Source organism: Rhinolophus hipposideros (assembly GCF_964194185.1).
Source record: "Rhinolophus hipposideros genome assembly, chromosome: 5".
In the NCBI taxonomy this organism is placed as follows: Eukaryota; Metazoa; Chordata; class Mammalia; order Chiroptera; family Rhinolophidae; genus Rhinolophus; species Rhinolophus hipposideros.
In genome coordinates, this window is record NC_138051.1 from 12,020,700 (window position 1) to 12,027,714 (window position 7,015).

The 7,015-nt window shown below is 33.6% G+C and overlaps 1 pseudogene across 1 annotated transcript; it reads right to left on the reverse strand.

The window, feature by feature from the left end:
- Nucleotides 1-5,837: 5,837 nt before the first annotated feature.
- Nucleotides 5,838-6,586, reverse strand: LOC308497528 (small ribosomal subunit protein eS4-like; annotated as a pseudogene). Its single transcript has one exon. The product of its transcript is annotated as a small ribosomal subunit protein eS4-like (transcript).
- Between the last annotated feature and the right edge of the window lie 429 nt (nucleotides 6,587-7,015).

Sequence of the window (7,015 nt, forward strand, 5' to 3'; positions counted from 1 at the left end):
TCTGATTTTAAGTCACAATTCAAAAGCAAAAATATGTTATTTATAAAGATTTTTGCACTGACAAAATTGTTTTATAATTACTTTTGTTATATTCCTTCATAACAAATTAATGAAGAGTAAAAGTATTAGATTTTAGCCTAAAATAAAAAATAAAATAACAACAAGTAAATAGGTGGTCTGCTATGCATTGCCCTGTAATACAGTAGAAATAATAAAATGTAGGTCATTTATTTCCCAGGTATATACTCTGTTTGATAGTCTGGGATACTTCAGGTGGATTATTTCATAAATGTCAGTTGGAATATTTGCACAAAATAGACCTCAGTATTTGTGTTTTTTGGGGAAGTGTCATAGCTTTTCTCTTGTCTGATTTTACATATTTAAAACAACGAGAACTAGATATAAAATGGTAACTGTATTGGTGACTGTATGTTAATTTTCAATGATAAACTATTTCTCAATTAAAACTCATTTTTATCATTAGATATTTTTGAATGCTAAGTATATATTTTGAAATAATTTTAATACATATTTTAATCATATATAATTTAATATATATATATATATAAGACTATAGTCAAATTATCATTTTTATTTCAAAAAGATTTCATATAAATTCTCCTTGCAAATATTTGAAAAATTGTTAAATTTAATAATATTTCATGAAAACATATGTAAAGTGCATCAATAGACCAATAGTTTTTAAATATTGTTAGCATTAGAATCATCTGATGACTCTGTTAAAAATGTACATATCTAAATCCTGTATGAGTCCTGTAACATCTATTAAATAAAATCTCCAAGGGAATGACCTGCACATCAATATTTTATATAACATAGACTCCATGTGGTTCTGACACCCAATATAATTTGGAAATTACTACTATAGAAAATGTATTTATCCTGTATAGAATTTAACACTATATTGAAACTTCACCTAACTTGCCACTAATATTTTATGAATATCTAAAGTGTATGATGGAAGGAGAACTGACTCTGGGTGATGCACACACAATGTGATATATAGATGATATATTATAGAAATGTACACTTGAAACCAATGTGATTATTACTAACTAATATCAGCCCGATACATTTAATAAAAATTAATAAAAAAATAAAGTGTATGTGAGGTACTTTTTAAATGACCATTTAGTCTAAAATTTTGTGCTTTCTCCCTCTCTAAAGTGAGCTATTTCAGAAAATGCACTTAGGTAGAACAACGGGTACCATTCTGCCAATATACTATTCCAGTGTAGTGTGGTAGTGTTATCATTCCCATTTTTTTCTCTCCTTGAATCTACAGTATTTGTCATGTGACTTTTGTGGTTATAGTCACAAAGGGTACTATACATGTCCCTGTCCCACTAACGTTGGCTTGACCGTATGATTTACATGAGCAGATGGAATGTGATCCTAAAGTGATAGCGGGCCAGTTAGCTAGGGTCTTTCAAGACACTGTATGTTCTATCTGTCATATGGTGCATTCTGCCTCCGCCACAAGGAGAATATAACCCTAGTAGTTTCTGCCCCATCAGTCCAGGCACTAACACTACAACAACACATACTCGTATAAAGCAGAGCCACCCTAGTCAAAATACACAGCATTGAATGTACATAAAAATATATTGTTATACAGCACTGAGATTTCATGGTTGTTAATTATGTAGCATCATAACCGCACTAAGTAACATATATACACATATATATGTATATATATGTGTATATATATATATAGTTATATATATAGTTAATTATGTAGCATCATAACGGCACTGAGTTATATATATATATATATATATATATATGTATATATATATGTGTATATATATACATATATACACATATATGTATATATGTGTGTGTTTTATATATATATACTTGGGATAGCATATTCTGGGACTAATATTCATTATTTTAAACAGCCGTCTTTACTATTTCTTGTTTATCCTTGTATTTCTGCCAACTAGCATAGAATTGGGACAGGTTTAGCACTTAAATATATGTAGAATTATTATGTGAAATATAGTGATTGACCTGAAAGACTGAATTTACCTTTGATTTCTAGAGACATGTAATATTTTATTATTGAAATATATTGAATGTATCTATGTTTTCAATAAAATATAAATTTACACCATTTATGATAACAAATCTTGGTTCTCATAAGTACATACACAATGAGACTACATAAAGTTCTAATATTTTTACCATTTTTTACCTATTAACATTTTTAATATATAACCTACTACTTCCTGAACAAGATAAGTCAATGCCATTTGTAATTAAATCTATTTTCTGGCATTCTAAGTATTATATTAAGGTTCATTCATTAAAAATCATGGTAATATGTTATTTTTGTCATTTTGACAATCAGTGAACTGAGAGTTCCCGGTGAATGACATTTGAAGTTTATGTAACAGTATACTGAATATGATTACTTCTGTTAGTGACTTAAATTGACTTGAATGTAAATATCTGATAACACGATTTAGATCATTGTGATTCCAGGCTAGTTTAATCTACAAACTTCACAAACAACCATGTATTATTTTTTGTGGACTCTTGAATGTATTTGAGTGTGTTTTAATTTTTACTATTTCAGTGACAAAGTTAAATAATGGATAGACATTATAAAGAGTATGGTAGAATACCCTGTCCTTATTATCTTTGAATGAAAGAAAATGTTGAGATGCACAGCAAATTGCTAAATTTTAATGGCTCTTCCTTTGTTTTGATGTACTAAGTCAAAGTGTAAATATAAAGTGCATTAGAATGTGATTCTTTCACACTTCAGTTTTGGAATTGCTTCCTCAGAACACCTTAATCATGAACAAATCTCTTTACCATTTTGACTTTTCTATTCATATATCATCTCCCATTAATTATAATTTTTTAGTCTTACTGTATCTTTTGAGATGCTCTCTAAAGTAAGCTGCTCTTCCTTCCAATCTTTTTTCATACTCATGACTTTAGTAAAGGAACTGAATATACTCTGATTCTGTGTTCCACCAGAACCTTTGTCTGAGAATAACCCCTTTCCATGTGATTTTCATCCTAACACCATTTCTACCATTTTTCTCATTGGGGCCACCTGTGAAACTCCAGGACATCTATCCAGTTCCTTCAGTGATTTCAGCTCATGGATCAAAATTTTCATATTCAACTCATTCTCTACCATCTTTTTTGAAATCTTAAAAATGCACAGTGAGGACTCTTCTAAAATTGTGGTCTCACTGTTTGTTAAATTTTAAAATTATAATAATCTTCACTGTACTTTAGGCAACCGACAAATAACTAACATTAAAATGTCTCTATCAGAAATCTCTTATCTCTTATATGGTCAATTCTGAAACAGTTTTCTCACTATATACTCAGGTCTTTCTTTCACTCTCATTCTCATTAATTTTACTAATGGTGACTCTAACTAACTTGTCTATCACAGATGTTAGTAGTGCTCAGTCTCATTGTGACTTCCACTCATACTTTACCCAACCTAATTTCTATAGACGTTCAAAGCAAGGTACACATAATCCTAGATATTTTTCACTTCTTTTCCTGTAGTTAATATCTTCCAATTGCTGGATTTTGGTGAGTCTACTGTCTGTTACCACCAGTATCTATTTTATCATGAACAAAAACAAAACAAAATCTGCAGTGTTTTTTCTGGAATTCAAGAAATGTGATATGTCATCAAATCTCTCACCAGTATTCTGCAAATTTTACTTGTTCCCTGATGCTAAGTACCCATTTCTTGACTAGTCACCCTCAGTGAAGAAAGGGTAGTCCTCTTCCATCCATTTTTTAACTTTTTTGACTGTACATATATTTCCCAGGTCAACTGTGCAGCATCTCGCCTACTGAAGAAGAGCCACAATAAAATGTCAGACCTTGTATGAATCTCACCCTGTACTTTCACCCTCACTCTTGTTTTTCTCCAAACTCTGACATGTATTTTGCTTTATACTTGCTAATATCTCATTGCCTCTAAGTCCATCAATTACAAGACTTTGTTCTGTTATAATTGTTCGAGATGATCTTAGATGGTCCCAAAAATCATAAGGCAAAGTCTAGATATAGACATGATGAGGATACACTTATTTCTAAGACATTTAATACAGGATGAAGGTAACTAGAACAGCACTCTCTTCTACAGTAGAAGCCCTACAATCTGTAAAACAAACTCAGAATTCTTTTTTTTTTTTCATCATTGGTATCAATGGATGCTGACTAATCAGAAAATATCACTTAATTTATCAGATTGAAAGACATCTTTGTCTTTGGGAACTATTTTATAGAATGTTGATTAAATATTTATAAAATATTTTATAAAATGTTAAATTCTGTTACCTCAGTCCACATCTGAGACAAGGACACTATGTGTCATGTGCATTGCTGAATCAACAGTGAATGTCAGCATTCAGATATATAATACTGAAAGAATGTATGAATGGTAATAGCTTATAACAGCAACCCTGGTTATGATTGCCTTTTGTTCACCATGTAGCTTCTGAATTGTATAGCCTCTCTCAAAACCCTAATCTCCTCAACTGAGAAAATGGTGAGACTAATATAAATTACTGCATGGTGTCCTTGGGAGGATAAATGATTTAATATATACAACATCTTCTAACAGTCCTTATCACCTTGCATGAACACATTCATGATATTATTACTCATTAAATATTTCCTTGCAGTATTACTTCTAAGCTCAACTGACTCTGCTCTCCAAACATCCTAACTAGCTACTGATAACACTATTCTAAAATCTTTCTTTAGTCCTTTTTTATTTATTTTCTGAAGCCTCCGTTGCTCCTTACCAGCTCATCCTGTTTGTGAGACTTGGGGTTCCTATGTCACTGCACTATACTTGTGGGTATTCTGCCTCTCTATTGCACTTTACTAATGCTTATCCTATCTCAGGAGTCTGTCCCTAAATTTACTCTACTTACAAGCTTTTCTCCAAGATTTTGAGCTCAGTGTTTCTGTAGGTCCGATTATCCTGTAACACGCTTTGTTTTGGCCTAGGCGAAGGCATTGGTGATTTGTAATCTTTACAGGCAGGCCACCCCAGATGAAAACATAGAAATGGACTCTTCTCTAAAACATGACTCAACTTCAGTATCTTTTCCTTCAGTTCAATATTCAGCTCAAATGCTTGTTCCATGAAGAATTTTCTATACTTCTACTTTATGTAATCTTCATTTTCGAACTGGATATAGACTTTTTTTTTTCTAATTCAGTCAAATCTTATTTTATATTAATTTGCAAATTTGCCTTCTTTTTCTTTGGAGTTGAGCAGTTTGATATTAACAGTACAAAAATATATTTTACCAATGTATGCCCTGCATATCCTAGGAGAAGCTTTTTACTCAATAGACACATACATAATACGATGGAATGGATTAAAAAGGGCAACCATACTTCTAACTGAAATAATAATAACAACATAAAAGGCCTGGGGAAGTCTCTGAGATCACTCATACCCATTTGTGGCTCTAGGAAGGACTATAACCTGCAAAAGTATATAATTAAAAGATTTCTACACTTTGTTGTGCATAATGTCTAATTACTAATAGGTGAATTACACATTATGTTTCTACTCCCATCTCCCCAGGGAATGATGAAATAAGATCCTCTTCCTTAATTGAAAACTATAAACAAGTGAAGTTTCTTACTATGCTCCTCTTTCTTGCCAGTTTTCTTTCTTCTTTAATATTTTATACCCTTTCTTCTTCCTTCCTTCTTCCCTTCCTTCCTTCTGTTCTTTTTCTTTTTATTTTCTCATGCTACATTATCTTTAAGCACAAATATCTTCCAATCATGTCACCTTGAGATCATTTCACCCACTGCTCTGTTTGGCCTCTCTTCTCAGCAACAGTGAGGTGGATACCCTTTCCATGGGGAAGAGAAATCCATGATTGGTTGCTTTTGCCAGTAACAAAAATGTTGGAGAGTGCGGTGGCAAAGCTGTTGCCTTTGGCATCTTTCACATGACCTACATCAAAAGCATCAGGGTGTCTCTCTCTGTGGTGATCACACCAATTCTTCCCAGGTTTGCATCTCTGGTCACCATGCAACAAACTTGATAAAATCAGTAATTTTGCCAGTCTCCAAATCAATCTGAATGATGTCCTTCACCTTGATATGGGAGTCAGGGGCGCAGATGGTGCAAGCATCATGGGTCACCGAATGAGGGATTCCTTTTGTGCCCACAAAGATCTTTCCCACTTTGCACAACTGTAATCCGATGAACAGCAAAGTGATCCTTGGTGTCATAGATCAGACGGAAGTTTTCTCTGGTCTTGCTGATGCTGATGACATCCATAAAACCAGGAGAGTAGGTGACATCAGTTCAGACCTTGCCATTGATCTTAATGAACCACTACATACAAATCTTCTAGACTTCATCTCCTGTTAGGGCATACTTCAGTCTGTTCCTTAGGAAGATGATAAGAGGGAGACATTCTCCTAGCTTGTGGGGACCAGTAGATGGACAAGGAGCTAACACACCACTTAGTTTATGCAGCATTTAATGCTTTGAGGCTGCTATACACTTCAGTTGTTTCTTAGGACCAGCAGCCATGGCTGCACTGGGCATGGAAAGAGCCTCTCTTTCCTTGTCTTCCTTCCTTCCTTCCTTCCTTCCTTCCTTCCTTCCTTCCTTCCTTCCTCCCTCCCTCCCTCCCTCCCTCCCTCCCTCCCTCCCTCCCTCCCTCTCCTTCCTTCCTTCCTTCCTTCCTTCCTTCCTTCCTTCCTTCCTTCCTTCCTTCCTTCCTTCCTTCCTTCCTTCTTTCTTTTCTCCTTCCTTCCTTCCTTCCTTCTTTCTTTCTCTGTTTTTTCTCTTTTCTTTATAATAATTCTTGATTCTAAATACATTGAATTTCATTTATACATGCACATGATCTAAAGCATCAGTCACCCTTACATATGTGTTATGTTATGGGCTGATGCACTGAGAAAAGCTCTTCTTCAGCTATTATTTTCTGCTGCTTTACATCCTGGCCCCTAAGAT